This window comes from Pristis pectinata, chromosome 4 (genome assembly GCF_009764475.1).
Source record: "Pristis pectinata isolate sPriPec2 chromosome 4, sPriPec2.1.pri, whole genome shotgun sequence".
Classification (NCBI taxonomy): Eukaryota; Metazoa; Chordata; class Chondrichthyes; order Rhinopristiformes; family Pristidae; genus Pristis; species Pristis pectinata.
This window is the reverse complement of record NC_067408.1, coordinates 36,718,487-36,745,201: the sequence shown is the minus strand read 5'-3', so window position 1 is coordinate 36,745,201 and position 26,715 is coordinate 36,718,487. Positions and strand designations below refer to the sequence as shown.

At 37.6% G+C, this 26,715-nt stretch overlaps 1 protein-coding gene across 5 annotated transcripts in view; it reads left to right on the top strand.

Annotated features, from left to right (window-relative positions):
* Positions 1-2,069: 2,069 nt before the first annotated feature.
* The window catches only part of LOC127569918 (complexin-2), a 198,083-nt gene continuing 173,437 nt past the window's right edge, over positions 2,070-26,715 (top strand). For 2 of the 5 annotated variants that reach the window (XM_052014981.1, XM_052014979.1), the window contains exon 1: positions 2,071-2,277. The gene's annotated coding sequence lies outside the window, so the exon portion shown is untranslated. Of the gene's footprint in view, positions 2,278-2,613; positions 2,684-26,715 lie in introns of those variants that run through there. The other 3 variants (XM_052014982.1, XM_052014985.1, XM_052014983.1) reach the window with 3 other exon arrangements.

The window sequence follows — 26,715 nt, the reverse complement described above, 5'->3', positions numbered from 1 at the left end:
AGCACAGAAATCTGAATAGCCTACTTACTCTTGCTTCTATTTCTTATGCTCTTATATTTTATTTTCCAACTTGTTAGATGAATGCCTGCTCTGCAAACAGCCAAGATGATGATTATCATACAGGATAAAGCATCTGTTGGATGAGCATTCTATCCATATTCACTTCCTCCGATGTGGGTGCAGTTTGTTACAGCTTCAGTAACTTATGATTTACCAGAATATTGTAAACATTTAAGCTTTACAATCTGGAAACTTACGGGCAGGAGGCATGTCATTGTCCAAGTTGTGCATCTTAACCCTGTCACAGAGCCAAATTAAGTTCCTGGGACTTTAACCAACAGCACAATAGGAGTATCTTCGCTGCATGGTCTACATAAGTTCAAGTACACAATGCGTCATCATGTTCTCAAGAGCAGAAAGGGACAGACAATAGATGTTGGCTTTGAAAGTAACAGCCGCATCCCATGAATGAATAAGAAGTAACAATGTATCTCTTAAGTTATTATGAAAAACATATGTGAACATTTGTTCACAGTGAAAACAGTATTATGTACATTTCTTAACAACATTGATGAAAACAAGCTGTCCTCCTGATGCTTCAAACCACATCATTAATAACATGCAATTTTTATTATTGCCACATTGGTGAGTTTTATTTACCATGTGAAGTGGGTGTTCAAATATTACATTTTCAAGAAGAACTGAGGTCTGAAAATACTACCACTTTGTTGAGCTCTATTATTAGTTTGAAGCAGAGGTTTACTTTTGTCGTCTACTTGTAGGCAATAATAAAACTTCAATACTTTTGATTAAAATGTTTAAATGCTAAAGTTAATAAATACTTGCTATATGGTCAGAAGAAGACAACCATTCAAATATAAGAGCTATACATTCATAAACAAATCAATGGAACACAATAAAATAGGAATTAATTAAATCTTCAGGATGATATGAGGGTTGATATCTAGCTTTGTTAACCCTTTACATCCAAATTGCATTGTCTAATTTCCCAGTGCCTAATTCTATATATTACAACAAAAGCTCTATTAAGTTAACATTAGAGTTTGATTTGATTGAGTGGGCATTTGATGTTTCATATTGATCCAAACTGTATATTGATTTTCAATTTGCAACCTTACTGACTTTCAAAGTGGCACATGTCAGACATATAACATCATGGATATTTGTTAAAGGTTATCTTAAAACAAAAATCTTGCTGCTATGGTATTGGCTTTGTCTTGAAGAAAGGGAGGGCACTACTCCATTAGGGCCATGAAACCAATCAATCATTTAAAAAACAATGTTTCTTGAATAATAAGGCTATACCCAACTGACCTTAACTCATTTTATCTTAGGGAAAAATAAAGGTAACAATCAGTAAATTTATTCACTATGCAGTTTATATGCATTTTAATTATTTAGCTCAAATTTGATGGATCAAAATATACCCAATTAACCAAGGATAAATAATGTAACATGTCCTACTAGTATAAATCTTGTAAACTACATCGTGTTCCAAGAGTCTTGATCCAATGTCTATGATGTGTTTGTTTTCTACTTATAGTTTTTGAAAAGTGAACAAGCCATTGATCAAATAAACTAGAAGACTTGAAGCAAGACAGTAGATTGTTTTCAGATTTTTTCACGTCAAAGGCTGGCTTTTGATTTTAACCTTGTCACTTCTGAATTTCTTTTGTAAAAGATCTGTGGTTAACTTTCTCTATATTTTCATATTTTTCCAGAGGCATTACAAATCAGAAACAGATGTGACCCGCAACTGTATAAGTTATGTATCCATTGTCTCTTGCAATGGTAGCTTATTGTCAATACCATACCTTTCGTACATCAGAGCTCAGTAATGAATCACAAGTACTGCCCATGCAACAAATACCACCATATAAACCGCCCTCTGCTTCAGATGTGTATTATATTTCCAACAATACACAGTTTGGAGTTAATGGATGAAGATCTTCCAAGCCCTTCTGCCTTCTACGTGACGGCGGGTCAACTGCGACTATAAACAATTTTTTGTCTCTATGGTTTCGCTTCCAGAGAATAATCGCGGGGTGGGAGGGAAGTGATTATACATCCGATAAATGTACAGATGTGTCAGTTTATCGCAAGCAGACGGCATAACAAGCTATTTTTAGCAGTGCCTTTATTCCGGCAGCCGAAGTGGGATAGAGCAGCAACCGAGGGGAACAGTTCTTGTCAGAATTGCAAAGCGCGGAAGGAGCTGTTTTTTTCAGCACCAACGTCTTCAAAACGTCAAATAAGGTTTGCACCTTTTCTCCAACCTTTCAGTCTCAAGAAATTAACCATTTCCAGGTTTTGGTTTGGGGAATATCAATCCCATTTTCACGTCAGGGCCCAACCTGGTTGCACTCCCAGGAAATCTACGTATGCATGAGACCACGGTCACTGTGATTAATTACAATGTAGACCAGGGCTTTGTTGATTTCGGCGTCCTTTTAGATACTGGTGAATGAAAATGCCCAATTCTACATTGTTTAATTGGAATTTTAAGCAGAATGTCTCACACGAGTGGGTAAGGCATTGTGCCATTGTGTCTGTTACGTTTGCAAACCACAGGGTGTAAATAATCCGGGACATGCACAGACCAAACGGAAACTTGAATGTGGGCTACAGGAATTGAAGCCCGAGTAAACAGAACTGGCAAGAGGTACGTGCTCGTTGATTTCCCCAATTCTGTAAAAACGCTTTTTTTTAATGTTCACCAAAGATTAAGGGCAATATTCAAGATGTGAACGTTGCATTGTTAAGTTGAATCGTACTACAGCTTCCATGGCCCTGCTTCCCTCACTCGTTCGCTACGATCCGTCAACCTGTAAAATGACGTGGGATCGTACAGTCGCTTGTTACAGCAACGATTAGCATTAATATGCAGCGTGGCCTTTTAATGCACGGCTCAGCGTCGCTGAAAAAAAATCGTGTTGTTCACTTCGGGGTTTATACTTGTGATCTGGTGGCGTGTTTGATGTACAGGGGTATAGGATAGAAAGTGGTAGTCACGGTTATTTCATCTTTACCAGTTAGCAAAGAGTAAAACTGAGTGGACCGAAAGATCAGAAATGCATCCACGCGATTGTTTATAAATTATTAACAATGTGCCGGCGCTTCAATCAACCGCATATGGTGCAGATTTAGGATCATTTAAATAGGAAACATTGCAAATGCATCAACCAACGAGTGACTTGCACACGGCCGGCGTGGATATGTTTTTCTTTGTGCCAAATAAAATAGTTAGGGGTGATATTAATTCAGCACCAAGGATCAGCTATTAATACAGAGCAAGGAGATTGGATTTGTTGGAAGGATAGGCGGAAGGCAGTTATGAATGTATCCAGGTTCTTAGGTTAGCAATATTACTTTGGTAATAGGATTATACAGATAAATGCAAAAGTATCAGGCGGCTTTTCTGCTGATCTTCTACTTGACCTGCAGTCATAAGCCTTTGAAAGCGTGCTTCAGCGAGACGAACAGTCAATTAATTTAAGATTGAATTGCACACTCCTGTTCCAAGAATAGTTTAGTTATTATATTTAGGCTTTTATCTCCCAAAAAATGAATTTATATGTAGACAAAAGTAAACACATTTCTGATTCTGGATCTTGCCCTTTTATGAGTGGAGATCATCTCGTAGGATTACTTTGATTCGTTAGACAAGACGGTTTATTTCACCATTGGACACGTTTTCACCAGACATTGTAAATAGAATCTCATTTCCTGTAAAATACCAATGTTCACAGTTTCCCTACACCACAAATAAATATTGGCTGATATCTCCCCGCAATATTAAGTGATGAATTGTTTTCCTATTATTAAAATTTCAATATCTTAATATTGTCAAACTTTCAACACAAGTACATATAATGAAAATATTCAGTTTCAATAAGTCGATAACTCAGTGGTTTATTTTCATTTCCTTGCTAGAGCCCAAAATAAGATAACTGCTTACTTGAGCATCAATGCCATAATGTTTTTCTTTTCCTGTTTGCAACTAAGGATACTAATCATTCAAAAATATTACAGTTAGCATTACAGACCACAAATGTAATCATATTGCAAACAACAGTACCAAAACAAAGAAAAACAAAATTGTTACAACGTTAGAGATATTGATTATGACTTTTACCATTGAAAATCCTTTTTTCCCCTCAGTTAAAATGACACTTTAAATTTCTGCCAGTTTTAAATCCTCTTTGTGTCTCCAGAAGTGTCAGCAGGGAATATTGCTCCTCTGCAGTTTCACTTTCCTTAATGCTAGCATACCGAGTGTGGGGCCAAACTGTGTAGGAACTGGAGAATGGGGGTCTGTCATAATCCCAAGAACATACAGGAGAGACCCATTGACAAGGCTTGACAATCTTAGAACCCAGAAGTGCCAAAGCACCAGCCTAAAAATTGCAAAGCCAACAAATGGAAATGCAACTTAAGGTCCCAAAAGAACCTCTCCTGTACTCAAAGTGCCTCTTGCTCAGGGACAGGTGCTGGAATGCAAATTTGCTGACGTTTTAAGTGGTATATTAGACACATTAAACATACATGTCATACACATTCAAGTGATCCATAGAATTTCATATTTCATAGACAATTATGGATCATGTACTTTCATAACCTGCTCCCACCTTTGTTGACAGAGGCTCTACCAGCTAAATAGGACTCAGAAACGTTAGGTGTGTTATAGAGCAGAATATGCGTATAGTTATACCAACAATCTACTAATGTGTTATTTTAACAAATTAATTGATTAATGTTAAAGTAGTTTTCTCTGTTCAGAAAGTTATGGTCATGTCCCTACCAGCAACAGCCATAATCAAGTAACAGAACTTTGTATTTTCCCCTCTTTATCAAAGTAATTACCTGCTCTTTTGCCTTTTTGTTCTTAAATGATGCATTTTGCATGTAACATCATTAGTTAATCCACCATATCTCCCAAATTTCTCTACTAATCATTAACACTGTGGCACTTATCCAATGAACCATAAACTCTTTTGGTTCCTCACTCTCATTCTAATCATAAAATACATGAGCATACAGTAGAGATGCATACAAAAGGCCAGTGGCCTCAAAATTTCTGCATATTATTTTTGTGCAGCTCAGCATCACAATTCCCAATGTTTTCTATCCACTGAGCAGCCACACAATTAACTGGAAGAAGCAAATGAAATAAATACAGGAACAATTCAGAGGAAATAAAAATCATCTAACAAATTCCTCTCTGATCCCCAAAGGCATTCTAAACAAACTTCAGAAGATAAGTGACCATATGAGGCATGATCTAACATCACACCTACCTTGTTCCGGAGTGAAATCAGTCAAAACTAGGAAACTACCCATTTCTCTTTTGATATTTGCAGCCAATCTGTTTTCACTACCCAGGTTCATCTGCTTATGTGAAGAGGAAATCTAACCTTGTTCTTTGCCTGTATAACTTCTAGGCAAGCAAACTATTTCTGCCTTATCAATTTAATGGTCCCTTCACTTAAACAGAACACCTTAATTATTTTAAAACACCCCAGTCTAATTTCCCTGGTCTTCTCTTCTCTAGAATCAGAAGGTCCACTCTTCTAAACCTAAGTATACTACTTTTTTTCCCCTATATGGAATTAAAAATTTTACTCTTTTATCAAAATACTTTAAAAGATCTGAAAGCTTTTGAAGTTGATTACTTTTCCATTTCAACTGTTCACTCAGTACACCGCATTGGAACTGCTTAAGTGTTTGTGTATATTGTTAATTCAGCTGTTGATTTAAAAAACTTTCAAATACCAATCATTCCTTGCATAAAATAATCTGGTTATGTTAATCGTATTTCAATCCTCAGAAAATGAAGTTTATTGAATGTGCAATTAACTGGTTTCATAATTAAGTAATTTATTCTATATATTAATCCTCCAAGTTAAGTATTTGCCATTTTAGTTCTTTGACATTGCAATCCTTCACTTTTATGATAGTTTGCAACATGGAAAACAAATGAAGGTTAGGAGGGGTGGGGAAGTGCTGGGTTGATCAATTTTCATTAGGTATTCTTTACTGGCATACAGAACCTCAGCTGCTTGAGTATTATGTTTCCAAACATCCTAAAAGAAAAAAAAAGGATCTATGGTTAAAATTCTCAGCTTGATCTAGATGAAGGCTTTGCCCAAAAAAATGGTTACATTAGACCAAATAATCACTGCCATTGGAGACCATAACTTAGAAAAAGTCAGGATTAAATAAGTTAGCAAGAGAACTACTATTTGTGAATCATGGAGCTAAGCAACTTGTAGCCTTCCGATTCATTGATCTCATCACTCCAGACTAACTCATGACAAAAGAAAAAATACCACTGAAGTAAATTTAAGATTAAGATATCTCTATTAGTCACATGTACATCGAAACACACGGTGAAATGCATCTTTTGCATAGAGTGTTCTGGGGGCCCCAAGCATGCTGGAAATGTGAAATGAAAACAGTAAAGGCTAGAAATAACAGGCCAGGTAGAATCTGTGAAGAGACAAACAAGAGTTAATATTTTGGGTCAATGCTGCTTTTTATTTCGATGTTAAACATTCTCTATTGTTGATTAAAATAACAATATTCTTACCATTCCAGAGCAATATAAGGTACGAGTTCAGCACCCTAAAATAATAAACACACAGGAGTCCACTGACTGCTAGAACAAAATTAGTATCTTTGTCGATTATTGCAGGCTTTGATTTTGGTGCTGCGGTAATGAGCGGTTGCCTTGGTAACACAATTCTACACCTCTATTTTTCAGTGTACAAAAAATTGTTTGACAATATAATGAGGTGAATCCACGTGTGGTTACAAGAGTCTTGGTCAGTTTCCATTTCAGATAATAAGAAACTTAATATACCTAATAAGAAAAACTTTGGAAATATATGCATAGCAGATTCCCAAAAATTCAGTGCATGGTGTACCAAGGAGTAAATCTTTGAGAATGAAGGTGAGTAATGAAGATGAAGAGGCTATAGCAGTCATAAACTAAATCAACTCTTTATAATCATGTTATTTTCAAAAATTATATTTACATTGTCAGTATCATAAAAATAATTAGTTACACACCTCAAATAAACCCTCAGCCTCTGTTCTATAGAAATAAATATCACCTCATTGTTATTATATAAGCTTGACAGAACATCGAATCCAGCTGGGTGCTTGAGAGGCTCTTGGTACACTGCTGTTCACTAATCCTGTACAACTTGTGGAATCAAATCGTGGTTATATCAGAGTTGGGTCATGGCCTGCAAATACTTTTTAATAATTCAACAGATAGCACTTAACATGATAATCAGTATATCAGAAATACTTTATTTGAAAGAAATAAGATGAGCCAAATACCATGCATTTTCCAAAATGATTAATATGAAAATCTAAATGTTTTTTTTAATCTCAGTATTTATTACATAGAATGATTAAAATAGTTCAAGGTGAAAATATCAAGTAGTAGACTTAATCAAATAGTCTTGAATTTGGTAAGACAAATGTTACATAGGAAACTAGATAAGCAGTTCCAAAGCATCTATAAATTAGTAAGACCATATGTCATAGGTTGTCCCCCAGTCCATCGATTCTCCATTATGCAATCTGCACTTGTGCCCTCACCTCCTTTCTTCCTACCCAGCGCAAGGTTAGGATTCCCTTGTCCTCATCTTCCATCTCATTGGCCTGCACATTCAATGATTCAATTTTTGCTATTTCTGACATAATGCTGCCACAGAGAACATCTTGCTCTGCCTCCCCTTCCAAAAGATTGAACTTTTCACTCCCAAATACTTTGCATTTTTCTTGTAGATCTACCAAAATCCATTCCCTTTCTCACAGCATCTTCACAACCAATCCCGTGAGGAATAACATCTACCCTTATACTCCCTTCCTTCCTGCCATCCTGGGCTGAAAACACATCTTAGAGGTGAAGCAATGACTTCACTTTACTTCTTTCAATTTGGTGTGCTGCAGCCATCTTCATGAAATAGGCTTCTTTATATTGGAGAAACTGAATGCAGATTGGGTTCTCTAAAGCACTCAACTTCCATTCAGTCTGCAAGCGTGAAGACGTGTCACTTTAATTTTCAGCCATTCTGACCTTTGTCTTCGCTCAATATATAATCCAACTCAGCATATTACAACTTTCTGCACTAACCATTGCACTCAACAATCTACCTTTTTTATCTCACAATTCTAGCAGCTTTCATCTTCTGAAAATTTGAAATTTTAACCTCTTCTCCTATTTACTTCTGTTTGAAGTAGCTTTTGTTATCCATTAGCATTTACTACCTTTTTTCAATTGGCTCCAGCACCACTGTTATCAGATAGTCCCTCCTAGTCTCCACATACACTGTTTCATCTAGTCCTCTCCATGTTTCTCTGCAATTTAATATGTGTTTTATTTCTAACTTTATCCTGTCCTGATGAACGGTATATTGACCCTAAAAATTAACTGTTTCCCTCTCCACATTTACTGGTTGACCTGCTGAGCATTCCATAATATTCAAGTTTTATTTATAATTAATAAGAGTTGTTACCAGTCTGATGCACTTAATAATTTTCTTGTCACAACAGCTTCCCACTGAATTGGCTACATGCTATATTTACATTGAATTTAAAGGGGAGTTTTCTTTCATAGCCAGGGTAAACTTTACAGAGTGCTGTCAACACAGAAGAGAGTTGAGAGGAGAACAGGGAAGAGTAAAGAAACAAAAACCAGTATACATCAGCAAAAGAAAAATGTTCTTTATCCACAACAAAAAAAGCCACAGAAATTCAAATCATTGAAGTTGCAATTACAGGGCAGTTTTATCTTTCACTAAGTTGTACACAAGCAGGACAATTGACAGGAATATTGCTTTGGATTGGGCACCAGCTGTGATGTTTTTATTCTTCTGAAAGCTGACGCCGGTCTTTGGGTAAGGTTATCCAGTCCTTAAAATAATGTTGGCAGAAGTTTATAAAGAAAAAAAAATGCAGCGTTACTGCATATAGGAATTTTAGGCTCATTTCATGAGAATTATTTAAGATACAGGGTGAAATTTGACTTTGATGGCTATAGCCAAACAGGTGCAAGTGTATTGACCACTGATTTAACTCAACTCGTGACATTAATTTTTATTGATATCATTTTAACTGTATGTTGGGAGATGTTTGCAATTGGCAAGTAATAATCTCACATCCCTTAAATTTTGGGAATTATTCCCTCACCAATGAGCAATGTAACACTGTTACCCTGCTTATCTTTTGCGGAACCAACATTAAAGGCCAACACATTTGATCACCACAAGCTTTTCATTGCTGATATATTTCAGGCTGCAAAGATCAAACATTTTACTTTTTAAATGAATAGTGCTTAGATCAATGACAATGATATTTTGGGTTGGATCTCAGCCTAATTTACCACAGCAGATGATTAGTTTTAGTTTTGTGACATGAGCACCAAGGCACATGAAAAGTGCAGCAGGTTGTGGTATCATAAATTACACTTAAGTGGGTTCAGAAATGTTTTTCAATTTTGCTTGCAAATTGAAAAATTGCAGAAATGATGGTGGTCATCCCATCACATGTACCAAACATTTGAGCAATAACGTTTAGCAAACATTGCTGTGCCGTGAATAAGCCAACCACTGGATTTATTTTCTGGTACCATGGAATTATAATTTTTAAGTATTTGGTGATTTCAGAGGAAGATATTTCCACTTCCAATGCCCAGGAATAGCAATTAATCCTGTTTGTTCTGATGTTAAATGAACTACTCGGCTTTCAATATCATGTGCAGCAGCAGGTTACACATTTTTACTCAAAGTATCAGCCTTAGTGACAAAGATAGAGGTACCCACAGCAGGAAAACACAAGAGATTTTTTTTTGAAATACATAATAATTCATTTAAATTAGGGTCCTCAAGTGTAGTTTGCATTTTGTCTCCCATCCACCCATTTGTGCCCTTATTGAATTTCAGCCTAGTGTAAGAATTACACTTTTCTATTCAAGTTGGCCATCAACTGCAGAATAAAATGCTGTCAGCACTGAGGCAATTCACAAATGGACAAATTATAAATTAGCTGAATTGGAAAGTTTAAAAGAATACTCCAGAAGCAATACATAACTGTTCACTTCATGGTAATTTCAATCCACGTGCAAACATGGAGAGCCAGGCAATCCACATCTTATCAGCATACAAAAAAAAGCTTGAGTTGGCGTTATCTATAGGATCAATGTCTGATCTTAAGGTAGGAGAAACTGATCTTAAGGTATCAGACATATAGAATGCTGTAGATAATATGTCAGAAAATATAGCAGTCATAAAAAGCAAACATTATCCTATTTGTCAACATGCATTTCTATCTTTGCAGAAACGACAATTGAGGGTAATGGGTATTGTTTCTTTCCAGCATGACATGCTTTATGATACTAGATAATTTATACAATTGAGTAGTGTTGCAAAGTCTACATAATTTTTCATACGAATGAACTAAGCTCTTAATGATAGCACATATTGATTTGAGTGCATGTTTATATCAATACTCTGTGTTTGTGCAGAAAGAATCTCACCAAGGCTGCAGGTCATAACAATATCCTCCAATGATTGATCTTGAATTTGGTTGCAACATTCATATATTGCAACTGGAAGCAATTAGCCAAGTAGACAAGTCAACTGTTGATCAGAGGACCGTAGGGTATATGTAGCATAAAGAGGACATGGCTCTAGCCAATAAATGTCATGCCACGGGATATTCTATTAACTGAAATACTAAGCTATCAGAGTTCTTCTAATGTCCTAACTCATTGTTTATTGTTTTTTGTAACCATATCCTTTTTTGTTACTTCATTGATCATAATGTGGGTGCATTACAGATTTGGTTTAGGTAAGTTTCTTCACTATTGGCGTTATTCACCATATCGCAACCAGGCATATTTTGGCTCACTCATTGACTTTAATTGCTTATTTTTGGTGATGTACTGATGGTGAAATCCTCAGCATACATTGTCACCACACTGTGGAACAGCACATTTCAGAGTGCATACATGAGCAGTTAAATGCAGAAATTTGGAGGTTGCTGTCAGTGATTCCTGGACTCTTTCCTAAATATCTACTACTTTGCAGTGTAATCTGTAGAAATCTATAAATGGATAACAGAGAGTATTTATGAAATATTCTTGTTGTAAAATACCCCAAAACTAGCATGCTTTAATGCACAAGTTTTTAATGATGTATGTATGCCATGATTCCCACCTTTTTTGTTTTAAATTCATCAAGGTTGCTAATTATGTATTGCAATTCTTTCAACTATTTATTTTAAAATTAATATTTTGAAGTGCATTTTACTTTTGATAGTTATGCCTAAGCTTCTACGTTAATCTTGTTTGCATGTTCCAATCTTTATCTTGCACTCTTATAAAATATTATTCAAAATATTTTACAATGCACTTTTTAACTTCCTGATTTGATGTCCGTGAGAATTCTTCAAAATGATTGACCAAAGGGCCAACTTGTCGAAGTCATTGTGCCTGGACTCTGGGATCCCATAGAACTTATATTTGACGACTGACTCCACAATGTGGGAAAAGCATGTCATGGAGTTTGCTGGATCTTGGTGAGCAACTTTCTTTGAGACCAGCAGCAAGCACAGCCATTCTGTCACTGATCACTGGGCTGTTCTGTAACGTCCTCCCTACCATTCTTCTCTTGCCTTTCCCAAGCAATCTAATTATAAGAACTGAGTATTTAATGACAGAGTGTATTGTCTTGAGAGCTCCTTTATATTTATACAGGAAAAATCTATCCATTGCTGCAGGCCATAACAAAATACTCCAATAATCAATCTTGCAGTTGGTTGCTATATTCAAATTTTGCAACCAGAGGCAATTAGAAATAAGTCAGCTATTGATCACAGGAGGTATAAGTTTGCCTTGATCACAATTGCAAATTGTCTTAAAATTCATATGAAATTCTACCGTTAGCTTACATTTGAAGTGTTTTTTATCCTAAAATCAATTTGAGCAATTTCAGAATTCTATGATCCAATGCAATCAGGCAGTGATAGAATGCAGAGATCTATTTTTTCTCTCCATTAAAAAAATATTCTTCTTTATACTTTAACATGGTAACCTAATTCAGTTCTTTTTGTAACAGCTAAACATGGAATTACTTGCAAAAATAAGCATTTTTATTGCAGGTATCGAGTCCATCAACTGTGAGTAATCTAATTTATCCAATCACTGTAAGTGGCTTACAAGAACTATACTGAAACATTTATTAGCTTCATGGTCAAATCTTGGTCAAGCTTTTACCAAATCAAATCATGAATGAGCTTTTAATACAGACCTGCTAATGTCTCTGTGCATAAGGAAGTGAAGGTATTTGAGCTGCATTCCTAGATTAGTGTAATTGGTTGCATCTCCCAATTTTGATGAATGGGGTATGAGGGTTGGGAGCCTCATATGGGTAGATGAAACTTGAACCAGAATAAGAGATTACAGAAAAACTTGAAAAGAAGCTGTCTTGGGTACAACTCAGTTACGACTTAAACTTCTCCATTCTTTTGCATTAGTTTGGCTGCTTCTGCCTGGACTGTGCCAATTCAGTTGGATTGGTACCAGTGTTACTGTCAGAACCAGGAGGAAGTGATCCATACATATTCATGCAAAAGGTCTTTCATTACATATTTTAATGTATTTTTGACTGGAACAGTTTGTAACTGTTGTAGCCATCGGACCCTTCTCTGATTGAATACAGTAGCATATTCGAGTGTGAGGAATGAGAAATTGCTTACGAACCAAGTTCCTGTCAAAGTCATGATGAAAAATGCAGCTAATCATATTAATTTGATTGAGGCAAGTGCTATAAACCAAGTGAATGGACGATTTGAAAGTAAATCCAGGCAGCATAGTGGTGCAGCTAGAAGAGAGGCTTTCTCACAGCTCCAGCAACCCGGAATCAATCCTGACCTCTGGTGCTGTCTGTGTAGAGTTTGCATGTTTTCCTTGAGACTGTATGGATTTCCTCCAGGTTTCCTCCCACATCCCAAGAATATGGAAGTATATAAGTTGATTGACCACTGTAAATTGGCCCTGGGTGTGTAGGTGAGTGATAGAAACGGGAGCACTGACAGGAATGAGGGTGAATAAAAAACATGGGGATTAGTGTTGGATTAGTATAAATGGATACAGTGGTTGAAGTGGACTCAGTGGGTGAATGACCTGTTTTTGTGCTGCATGACTCCAATGAAATGTGAAGGGAGATCCGCAGGGAGAATTAAATTACGGGGCAGATAGGCAGTTGCTGCTGCAGGAGCAGGTGACTGAATGGGGAGAGGTTTGCACCTTCCCTCTGCAGGCACAGGACAACTGAATCTTCACCATCAGGACCCCCACGTCCAAGTGTCTTTCAGGCTTCCAAAACTATCCTGAGACTTGACTGTGTGTGTCAGCTGAATACTGTACATTTTCGGGAGCATTTGATCGAGTTGTGCTTCTCTAAGAAAACTGCATCCAATGAACGCTTGTAGACTGAACCTGCCCTTGTTTGCATTAGCAGCACCAGGTAAATTCAGATGATGGCAAGCAGCAATTAGTCCCAAAGCCAAGCTTTCAAAAAATATTTTCTACTTGATTTCAGCTTACACCTATTTACCATAAAAGGTCCTTGAATTTCTATCTAAATTGTCCCAAACTCCCACTCTAATTTCAGTGGGTAATTTTCTGAATCAGCAGGAGAAGCAGCAGGAAATGGCTGATGTGCTTAAACTCAGGTTAATTTTTGTAACACTGAGAGAGCCTCCAGCTTTCCACATAGACAAAAGTTCCCTCCTGACAGGGAGCATTCCAACTTTGTAAGTGATGCAGGAGCTTCCTGGTAGCTTCTGAGAATATAAACCCAATAGATTAGAGTCTTCATTAAAACATGGTGCTCATTAATTGCATTCCTTTCATCTCCAAGTAAATCATTCAAAAGAAAAGAATGACATTTAATCCTTGTGGAAATCCTTTTATTATAATAATGGCCTTTCTCTTGAATTCTTGGAACATTCCATTGCTTTTTGGAGTTATTTTTCAGGCAGAATATTAATAATTGAATTACATTTAGGTTATCAAATGTAATAGAAGGCTTTCACATCCTGCTATTAGTGTAAACTTGCTATTAAGATCATAGAACACACTCTAACATGACTTTAACAGGAACAGTGGATGTAACCCATATACTGTGCATACTAGTCCGTAAGTGCAAAGAAGATCAATCAGTCTCTGACAGAGAAAGGTTTGTGTATCAAATTTGATTCTTCAATAGGTAATGGCTTCCAAAAGAGTTACATTAGAAACTTTAACAAATCTGTATCTCTCAAACCCTGAACTAAGTATCCAAAACTTTTGAATTCCAAAAGGTAAACATTTGGACACTTTCCCCACCAATAACCTCAATTAAACATTCTACTACTCATGTTTTATCCCTACTCCAAGTTCTACTTACTCATTGCTCTCACAACCTTTGGCTTATATTGGCTCATAGACCTCAAATGTCTTGTATTTAAAATTCTTGTCCTTGCTTTTAAACCAAGAATGCTAATGCACTCTTTCTCACAGAACCATTTTATTTTAAACTTTCTTTTGTCTCAAAATGTTCAGCCTCCTAAATTTCACACCATTTGTATATCAGGAAGTTGGCACACAAGGTACAATGTGGGAAAATATGATGCTGTTGACTTTGGAAGGAAAAACGACAAGCAAATTATTATTATTATTAACAGAGTGAGATACAAAATATTGCAGTGCAAAAAGATTTAGGTGTTCTACTACAAGAAAACGAAGTTAGTATGGAGGTACAGCAAATAAAAAGCCAATGGAATGTTGGTCTTTTTTGCAAAGGGGTATGGAGTGTAAAAGGAGCTAAGTTTTGATGCAACTTCACAGGGTGCTGGTAAGAATGTACATGATATACCACATACAGTTTTGGTCTCCATATTTAAAGGAAGGATGTGCTTACACTGAAGGTAATGCTGAAAAGTCTCATTAGGTTGATTCCTGAAATGAAAGGGTTGAAATAGGAAGAATGATTTCAGCAGTTTGGGCCAAATTTCTATTGGAATTTAGAAGAACAAGAGGCGATTCTGAGGCAAATTGAAAGGGTGGATGCTGGGAGACTGTTTTCCCAGGATGGGGTATTTAGAAGCAGAAGACATAGTTTCAGAATAAGGGTTGCCTATTTCAGTCAGGGATCAGGAAGAACTTTAGAGTACTCTACTCCAGAGGACCATGGAGGCAGAGTCTTTAAATATATTCAAGGTAGAAATTGATGGACATTCGAACTACAAGGGGGTTGGCAGGTACGGTGAGAGTGTGGGAAAGTAGCCTTAAGGTCAGGATTGTTTCAGTCATGATCTTACTGAAAGCTGGAAGAGGATCAAAGGGCCAGCTGCCCTACTCCTATCTTTTATGTTCTTTTCCTCTAATTTTAATATTGGAATGCTGTTGTGGCTTTCCTGCCTGGATGAAAGGATGATTGGGACTTGACAAAAAAAAGTTTGATAAACTTCCTTTGCCAGAAAGAAACAAGTTTAGAGTTCCTTCTGGAGTTACTGTACTGACATCTCACAGGCTATTCTGTAATCCTACTCCTCAAGTATTAAGTTTTCCAAGTGAGAGGCCTGCGACAGCTGATTCTAAAGTGGTCAGAAGCTACTTTCTGTTAACCTTGTAGTGGAAGTGAGTGAAAGTGGACCATCTCATGTTTATGAGTTCTGGAGTTCCATAGCACTGGCTGATTTCTGCAGCAGTGGATAATTTTCCAACTCTCATTCACATCCACTAGACAATTCTACAACTGGATACAAGCCTAGCCGGTCTAATTTTTCCTCATACAACAACCCATTTATTCCAGGCATTAGTCTAGTAAAGCTTCTCTGACTGCTTCTAGCATATCTGTGTAGAACCTTAAATAGGGGGAACCAGTAGTGTACACAAATTCATGAAGTATAACCTCTCTCCCTTTGGATTCAATCCCCCAATCAAGAAGCACTAACATTGTCAGCTTTTCTAATCACTTGCTGTACCTACATACCAACTTTTTATGAAGTACACATAGGACACCCAGATCCCTTGGCATCTCAGAATGCCAAAATCTCTCACTGTTTAGGTAAAATGCTTTTCTTAAAAAAAATAATTTCATGTCAACATAGATAATTATCCCCTTTCTTCCCTTTCCCCCCCCCACCCCCCCCCCCCCCCATGTTATACACCATTTGCTCACTCACTTAACCAATCCATATGTCCTCTTCACAACTTACTTTCCTACTGTGGTCAAATTTAGCAATCATAACTTTAGTCTCTTCATCCAAGTCATGTATATGAATTGCAAAAAGGTTTAGCCTCCAGCACCATCATGTATGGTTTACCACATGTTACATCTTGCCAGCCAGAAAAAGACCCATTTGTGCCAACTGTCTCTTTCTTGTTGGCCACTAATCTTCTATCCATATCTATACATCATGAAACTATTATGAATTAACTAAAATAAAAATCACACATAACTCCTTCCACAGCTTGTTCAGTGTTGGATCTGGAATTAATAAATTCCACATGCAAGATAAAATCTTCCTTAAAGAAATAGAGATAACAATGATCTCAAATCTAGAAAAGTGAAAAGGCAGTTTTCACCTTTCAGAATAATTCCCTCTGCTCCCAGCATGCTCAGTTGCACTCATTTTTATTTTAATTTTCTTTCAAAATGGGAACATTATGACTCAACACACCCACACTTACGTGGCTTGGATTTTAGTTGCATAAAGAAATAGATTAGTTATTCTTTGAAAAGTTTAGCTCATGGACTCCTTTGTGAAGAGTTTTTGAATGTTTTTCATTTGAGAGACACCATATAAATTAATGTGCTCTCGCTGAAGCTCATACACAACCTTCAGCAGTAGAGAATGAACAATAGATTGAAATGGAAACTGACTTCCTCTCCCTGCTGCACGAACATCAATGTTATTTTTAGTACTTGAATGAGATCATCCAAGTCAGATTAAAACTGGGGTTTAAACCAGTGACCAAGAGGCTCACTTAAACACTGTACCTCATTTGAGGAATTAAAAGAGCTTTGTATTTAAATTCAAATATTTTACAGATCTATGGATCTAGTACTTTAGAACTAGCCTCCTGTTCTAAATTAGCATCCATGGATGGCACATTCAGATATCACCATCCTATTGCTTTGGCCTTCATTCATTTTAAGGTCACCATGTTGAATTACACAAATACACACAGACAATATGTGGTGGATATGATATTAGTCGATAATCTTTGTCTTAAACGTGATTGTGTTTAATATTTAGTTTAGCCTTAATATGCCCAGAAGTTTTTAAACTGCATTTTTATTTTGAGGTCACCGATAACAATTGAATAACTTGAGGAAAATATTTCAGCTGCTACACAAGTGTGAAAAAGAACTTTGTTAACAGATCATTAGCAATTGCAATGTAAATGTAACCTGCCACAGCAGGTCATGAAGCAAAATCTGTATTTGGAGTACATTGGCAATGAAGTTCCAAGCATAGTTACCTTTGTTTTCGGAGCAAGTTTACTGATACGTTTCTGGGAGAATCAACTATCCTCTGGAATTGCAGGCCACATTGTGTTGCCCAGGATACTGGTATAGCCACAAACACAGTATAACCAAGTGGTACCATTCAGGAAAAGCAGATCCACATAGAGCTGAACCAACAGTCTAATAGGAACCAATGTATTGGTCATGACCAAAGAAGTGCGCATTTTAAAAGGTGAACAGGAAGTTCACAGTAGGAGCACTTGCTAGTCCCTCTTACACCCCTTCCTGATATCTTTCTTCCTTTGCTCCCTTCCTGGTTTTTCCATTCCCAGAATCATACACTTTCCCTTTGAACATCCACCCACGGCCACATCCAATGATGCAGAGGGCAATGAAGTGGTGTCTCCTCACTGGTTAAAATCTGAAGTGATATTTAGGTGGTTTCCCTGCATAGTTTGCATCAACATGCTAGTATTTCTAAGCTCAGGTGCTCATCTACAGATCCCAAAGTCCAAAAAGGCAAATAAATGTTGGCTGCTCACTTGTTATCTACATCAAGCATAGGGTTGGTAAATTAATCTTCTGAAGTGTAAATATCATTTAAGTTGAGTGTTTAGACTGTGGGGATTAATTTTAATTTTGAATATGCTACTCTTTATATGTTGTATACAGATGTATTTTTTGATCTGCTTTATAATATAGCTTAAAAAGTGGATGGTCTGGGGATAAATGCATTCACTTCACAGACTAATAGCATAACATTCACTCCTTCCTTACTGCAGACTGGGTCACTTTCCAGCTACAGTATAATGAGCAGTCTGATGATTGTTATCAAGGTTTGGCACTGATGAATGTTGCCTAGTTACAGAGTGAATGCACATCTGTCAATATCCTTTATTTCCTACAGTCCTTGTTAGATAATTGGATCCATTCCAAAAGCTTGACAATAGGAATGATTGTTACAAACAAAAGCACTGAAATGCTGAAAGCTCTGTAAAACAGTCATTACAATAATATCTGCTGCTTTGCACTATGCAACTCTCATTATGTAATATACAAAAGTGTTCCAGAAAGACTGTACAGTATTCTAATATGGAATTTAAGCTCACAGAACTCTTATTTTAGTGTGTTAGTTCAACAATCCGAGTAAAATAAAAAAAAGCATAATTTTTTGCATGCTAAGAAAATAGTCTACCAATTGACACCAGTTGAATAAATCTATGCAACCATATGAAGTAACACAGGTGTTTCCAGAAAGGAGCATACAGCACTGACTAATATTTCCAAAAGAGCAACATCGTCAGTGTGTTAGCAGCTGTAAGAGCTCTAAGATTCGTTTGCATCTCTGTAGCACTCTTTCTGGGAATATGAGGATCAAATAACTAAGACTGGACCTCATGAATGAATAATTGATAGGAAGGAACTGTGTCAACTTGTTTGTGGAAGAACAATCGGGGGTTACAGGACCTTATTAGGTAAATCAGCTTTTATTATTGAGAGCCCAAGGCTCAAAGCTATGCCCCTTCTTTGACTGTAGATTATCAATTTTAAAGCTAGAGAAAATCAAAAGACAGTAAATGCTGGAAATCCAAAATAAAAACAGAAGAGGCTGGAAATACTCAGCAGATCAGACCCAGGTTGGGAAAGAGAAATAGAGTTAATATTTCAGGTCAAAGATCCTTCGTCAGAACTAGGAAGCAGGGGTAAAAAAAAACTTGCTGAGCAACAGGGTCTCTGATAGGGTTAAACCAGGGTGATAATGGGAATAAGCTGCTTTAATTAATATTTAACAAGCTATTTTAAAGCACGCTTCTTCCTGTGTTCACTTCTCAAACAATGAAGATACCCTTTCACCCTTTCTTGGTCATTACTTTTAGCTTCTGCATGCCATAATACTTCCTTCATTATATGTTATGCAGATGTCTGGAAACAAATCACTAGATTTCAAGGCACAGCTGGATTTATCTAGCCACCTAAAGCCCGAATTCTGAATACCCACTGTCTACTGTATTCCACATTTTGCTGCAGCAGGGTCCTCACTATTATTTATTCAGTATTTTGGGATGTAGGCATTTCTAGCAAGTCCAGCATTTATTGTCCATCTCCGATTGTCTCTTGAACCACAGCAGTCCTGCTGCAGTCATTCTCTCAATGCTTTTGAGTATGGAGACCCAGGATTTAGAACCAGTGATGAAGAAGAAACATCAATATACAGTATTTCCAAGTCACGATAGCATTCACCTTTGAGAGGAACTTGCAGGTGGTGGTATTCCATGTACCCATTGTTCTATCCTTCTCAGTGGTAGAAGTTATAGCTTTGGGGGATGCTTTCAGATCACCTTGGTCAAGGAACCACAATGCATTTTACACAGGGTACACACTGCAGCCACCGTGCAACAACAGTGGAGAGACTGAACATTCAGGACTCTGCACGGGGTCCCAATCAAGTTGGCTGTTTTGTCCTGGATGGCATAGAGTTATTTTAAGTTCTGTTGGGGTTGCACACATGCATGCAAGTGGAGAGTATTCCATGCTCCTGATTTGTGCCTCGTGGATGGTAGAAAGTCTTTAGGGCATTAGGAGGTGTCATTCACCACAGGACACCCAAACTTTGCTCTTGTTTTGTAGAGACAGTATTTTTTGTGGGTGGTCCAGTTGAGTTTCTGGTCAATAGTGACCCTCAGCATGTTGATGGTGGGGTACCCACCAGTGGTGATCCCATTGAATACCAAGGTAGGTATTTAGACTCTGTCTCATTGGAGACTTCCACTGTCAGGCATCTGTGGTACTTGCCATTTATCAACCCATGCCTGAATGTTGCCTAGGTTGTGCTTCAAACAAATATTGACTGCTTCATTTGCTGAAGAGCTGCAAATAGGATTCAACATTGCACAGAGAATAAACCCATTTCTGACCATTTGAGGGAAGGAAAGTCATCAAAAAGATTGGATCTTAGATGCTACTTTGAGAAACTTTGTGATATCCTGGGTGGAGATGATTGACCTCCAAGAACCAAAATCATTTTCCTTTGTAATGTCATCATATCAACCATTGGAGTGTTTTCTCTCTGCTACTCTTTACCTTCAGTTTTATCAGGTTCCTTGATACCATTCTTGTTCAAATGATGTCAAGAGCATTCACTTTCACATTCCCTCTGGAATTCAGCACCAAGATTCATTACTTGGACTAAGACTGTGATGAGGTCTGGAGTCAAGTAATCCCGATGAAATCCAAACTGAGCATCAATGAGCAGTTTACTGATAAACAAGTGCTGTTTCATAGCACTGTCAACAACCTTTGAATGAATTGTCGATGATTGATTTGGTAGTATTTACCTAGCTTGGGTCAGTCTTGCCTTTTTGTACGCCCCCCCCCCCCCCAAACAGGATTCCCTAGGTCGTCTCCACATTGGAGGAACTGCCAGTGTTGTGACTACTGAAACAATTTGGATAAGGGTGTAGCTAGTTCTGGAGTGCAAGTCTTCAGACCCAGAGTTGGGATATTGCCTGGAACTGCAGCCTTTACAGAATTAAGTATTCTAAGCCATTTCTTGATATCATGTGGAGAGAATCAAACTGGCTGAAAACCAACTTTTATTATGAGGGGGAAGCTCAGGAGGAAGCAAAAGGTAGATCATCCACTCCACACTACTGGATGAAGGTCACGGCAAATGCTTAACTCTTGTCTTTGTATGCTGGGCCCCACCATCATTGATGATAAGGTTATTTCAAGAAGCATCCTTCTCCTTTTGGCTATTTAATTGTCTACACCATTCACAATTAAATAAGACAGGACTGCAGGGGTTTGGTCAGATCAATTGGTTGCGGAACTGATTAGCTCTGCCTCCTACTTGCTGTTTACCATGCGTGTGAGTCAATGTTGTAGCATTGCCAAGTTGGCACTTCATTATTTAGGTGTGCCTGTTTCTGTTCCAGACATATCCTTCTTCATTCCTCATTCAATGATATTTGACTCGCTGGATTGCTTGGAATGGTAGAGTGAGGCACATGCCAAGCTGTGAGGTTATAGTTTCAGTGCAGTACATTTCTACTGCTGCTGGTGGTCCACAGCATCTCATGGATGCCCTGTATAGAGGTGCCAGATTTGTTTCAAGTCTATCTCCAGCATGATGGCAGCACTAGCAACACAATGGGTGGTGACCATGGTGAGAAGATGGAACTATTGTCTTCATTTTACAATGATGTAATGGACTGATGCATCTGCAAGTTGCAGTGAGCAGGGGCGAGGTCAAGTAGGTTCATGCCACATCTTAATTGTCACTAATTCCTGCAGGCTTAATCTGGCAGTCATGTCCTTCAGGACTCAGCCAATTTAGTCAGTATTAGTGCTACTAATTGCTATCACCAAAGAATGGCTTGTACTCCCTACCCAGAATATCGTCTGTGCCCTTGCTATTTTCAGTGCTTTTTCCAAGTATTGCGCAACACGAAGGAACACGGAATCATCAACTGAGGTAGAATGATATCTGGTAATCAAGAAATGTTTTCCTTTCCCATGTTTGAGTTGGTGCTATGAAACCACACGAGATATGGAATCAACATCAAGAACTCCCAGAAAGATTCCCTCCAATCTGTATACCGTCACCAGTAAGTCTGTTTTGCTGCTGGGACAAGAAGTACACAGGAAATGTGATGGAGGAATCTGGATGTTGTTGGTAAGGTATGATTCTGCAAGTATGACTACGAGAGGTTATTGCTTGACTAGTCTGCGGTGCAGCTCTCAGACACCAGTGATGTCCAGTTTAGACACCAATTTCTAGTTGCTCATGAGGATAACTGGGCTGGCAGTGACTTTCTCCACAGTTGAATGCAGTGCCTAGGTCAATGCTGGACAAAAGGTCCATTTTTTTAATGGATTGTTGTATTTAAATATAGCAACCGTGATATTATGGCTTGCTGAGGCATTTTAGAGTGCATTTAAGAGTGAATCACAGTGTTACAGGTCTGGAGTTTCTTATCAGTGAACCAGATGGGAATCTAATAATAATCCAATGGTTTCATGGTCCCTTCACTGAGATTAAATGTAAAAATAAAATTTAACAGCATTTAAATTCCACAGCTGCCATGATAAGACTTAAACTCACGTCTCAATTGTTCATCCAGGTCACTGTGTTACTTGTCCAGTAGGTTAACCACTGTGTCTCTCTTATACTATGCTTGATTCCCAACTATCTGTACGAACCTTGCTTATCATCCTCCTCAACTATTTGGATGGAATACTGTTCTCATGAATCATCCTCGCACATAGTTCTAGGACGGGTATTGTGGATTGTCAAGTGAGAGTTTCTTGAGATTCTGGCATTCAGTTTCAGGGTCAGGTGATTGGGACTGTATACCTGCTACACATCACATGTTCACAAAATGGTCAGGACTGCTAATTGGAACTTTGACAGTCACATATGTCCACATTGCTCACTAGTTCAAATTGTTTCAGTCTGAAGGAATGAATTTCCCTCTTTTTTTCAAATCTGACTCCAGAGGGAAATAATCAGTCCTTCATACCAGAGCAAGCAGTAGTCTTGATATAACAACTTCTGATGAAGGATCCATTTCCAAATTTAAGTGAGGACTTGGAAGTAATAGAGATGATAGTGGGAGTGGGCTCAGGTCTTCAGCCCATAGTCTATGAATTGCCCCATGGCCTCCTGGGGTGGGGAAAGGGGAAAGGGGAAAGAATGGCCTTTGGCATTGACTGTCAGAAGTCCTAGGAAGACTTATTCACATCATGCTCTGTAAATCACGTGTAGAGATGTTTTTAGTAACTCCTCAATCCAGCCTCTTCTATTTCCTCATCAACCTCGTCTTGACTTAGACTGGAGTGGATGGATCAGTTTGGTGAAATTCATGCAAATTGGATGAAAGTAATACTTCATACACATTTAATAAAACCATCAGCAAAGGATTTTACTGACCCTTCTTTATTCATTTGCATACATTGGTCAGGTGCTAAGAGGTCTTTAAAGGGGAACTTGCTTTTTTTTATTTTAAGTTTAATTCAAATATAGTTTTGTTGTGCGTTGTAATATTTAAGAATACACCCCAAAGCAGAGGATAATTCAGTGCTCTGAAACAATCTCCTGCACCCTGACACACAAGAATAGAAATGCTGTTGTTCCATTCTCTGTATTCTCTGTAAAGGAAACAGTATTTTTCAGCATTCAAACAATTCTTCCCTTTAATAATTAGTAAGCTGCACTTCAAATGTGATCTTCTGCTAAAAAAAAGCTCTTATGCCGACATCAAGCTTTCGCAGTGTTTTAGTCAACGTCATCACTTGGCAACAAAGAATTGTTAATAAACTCTCCTGAGCAGTTAATTACTTCTGCAGGTAAATGGAACATATCGACTTTGAGCCTTGTGTTACTAAATACATGAAATGTTAAAGCACAACTTACTGTGAGCTACAGAATATTACAAAGAGTGTTCCTTATTTCAAACATGTTTAATTTACTCAGCCAAAGTGCAAAGTATAAGGGACTTATTGGTTACTTACCTGCAGGGGAGAGTTACTGAAACACCTTGGCAATGTGCCAAAACTAATTGTTCTTACAGCATCAAGGCTAAAATGATGGGAAGGAAGTTGCGGAAAAACAAAAAGCAGTTTGATTTGAAGGCCTGCAGGTTAAGGCACAGAAGGGAAACAAAACTGAAAGGAGGTCCAGAGTTTCTGAGATTGTGATGAAAATGAATTTGGAGTTAGGTGAGAGGTAGACAGAAATTCACCTCAGGTGGAAACTGAAAACAACTTGCTGACAAAGACAAATTGTCATCTCCTGCATAAGGTTCCTTCTACACTAGTAGTGCAATAAAGCTTCAGTTCAATCTAGCTGGGGTATAGAGAGGAGAAAAGTGGTTTTGGAACTCCAGATTAACGAAGCCATTCTCACAATTGTCGAAAGAGTTAAGAGTAAAATCTTCTTGTAAACAGTGATGACAGCCGCCAACTTTTCACTCACGTTAAACAAATAAAACAACCAAAACATTTTTAAAAAAGTATGTGATTGGTGATTCAATTTATGTTAGTTTCAAGAAAAGGTTTATGTGCAAAGGCTTCTGGTAACACAGATTTCGATATCATTGGACATGAAGTCTTATGCAAACCAATGCAGCTTGGAACATAATTAAAATAAAAGAACAAAGTTATTTTGGAAAAAAATGAACAAAAAGATATTTTGAAAAATATTCCTTTATACATTTAAGAATGTTAATCTGATGGTTTTCTTCTTCCCCCACACAGCTAAAGTTTACTTCAAGAGTACAATTTTTTTTTAAATCAGACTATTAGATCCATCAGCCATGAGCAACCAGATGTTAAGTAACTAAAATACCTTTAATAATTATAAAAGACCATTTACTTATTAAATTGGTGTATTGAAGAGAATTAGAGTAAAGCTATCAAAATCAGCCATCCGTGTCCTGTACCTCAGGAAAAGAAAACCTAATTTTTTTGAACACTTCCTCAAAGACCAATAAATTGGCACAAGTAGAAGAAATGCATTGTTATTAAATTGCTCAAGGAACTTGAACACTTTTCTGGGCAAAGCTAGCTAGAAGTATTATTACCAAGAAATTCAATTGTTCAGTACTTTTTTTTTCAGCACATGTGAGAAAATTGATCTTTTTTCAGGAGTGGAATGTGCTTTTGGGTCAAATCAAGACAACCTGGAAATTTATCCAAGCACTTCAGGTCACAAATTTTTCATGTGTTAAAATGCCTCCCATGTTTACGTAACCATAGAAATGTGACCATATAGGAGGCACTTGACCCACTGGGTGTGCTGGTTCTTGGTAGAACAAATCAGTCTCATTATCCTGCTCTTTCCTTGTGCTCTGCAAAGTACTTTCCCCTCAGCTGCCTATCCAATTCCCTTTTGACCACCCTGATTGACTGTATTTCCATTGCCCTTAGAGGGAATAATTTCAAGATCATAACTACTATCTGTGTGAAAAAACATTTTCCACACCAAAGGGAAAATCCAACCCAACTCTCTTCAAATGTTCTCCTGTAGTTCTCTGCTCCAGAGAAAAATAACAGCCTCTCTGGTCTAATGTTATGGCCGAAATCTCTCCTCCCTGGACAGTTCTGGTAAATATTGTCTACACCCTCTTCTAGAACCTTTATATATTTCCCAAAGAATGTCATTCATAATTGAACATAATAATCCAATTATGACATGACCAGCATTTTAGAAAGATTGAACAAAATCTTACTGCTTTTGTATTTTATCCCTCGATTTATGAAGGCTGGGACCCCAAATGTTTTACTAACTACCTACTCCCTCATTATATTTTGCTGCTTTAAAAGATTTATGAACATGTACACCCAGCTCTCTCACTTCTCAGCATCCTTTACAACTATGCAATACAGTCTACATTGTGACTCCTCTTTCTATATACTATAAACATACTTCTTCACACTTTCATGTATTAAATTTCAACTGCTATGTCTGCCCATTTAACCAGCCTATCAGTTTCTATTTGTAGTCGAATACAATCCTCCTGTTTATCACACCTCCACATTTTTGAAATTTTACTCTAAAACCCTGCATTCATCATTAATATATTAACAAAATAGACCTACCCTTATGAAAACCTATGCATCAGCCTCCAATCTAGAAAAGCAAAATCTTTTACCAGACACTCTGTTCTTGAACCTGTTTCTTGCTGCCGCTGATACTCCACTACCACTCACTACTATACTCCTGGCCTAAAAAATAACTCCCAAAACCAGCGATTCCCCAACTTAGCAACCACCATACAACACACTGACTAACCTCCCCACCCAACCTGTGCCTCCACAGAACCTCCCAACCAAAAATTGCACCCCAAGGTCAACCCTCTCAGACTGACAATTGCATCTGAATCAACAAAATTCTGCACAAAATCATCATCGCTTACCTATTTGCTCCCTCCCAGCCCCAACCATTGACTACAGGCCTCCTTCACAACCCTGCCCCTCTGTCCAGGCATCCTTTTGGACCCGGTCCAACTCTTATCCCCATATGAAAAACACCATGATGCTGGAGAAAGTCAGCAGGCCAGGCAGCATCCATGGAGAAAAGCAGGTTCCAGCATCATAGTGTTTTTCATCTAGATTCTAGCATCTGCAGTCCTTTGTTTCTCTCCTATCCCCATATCAA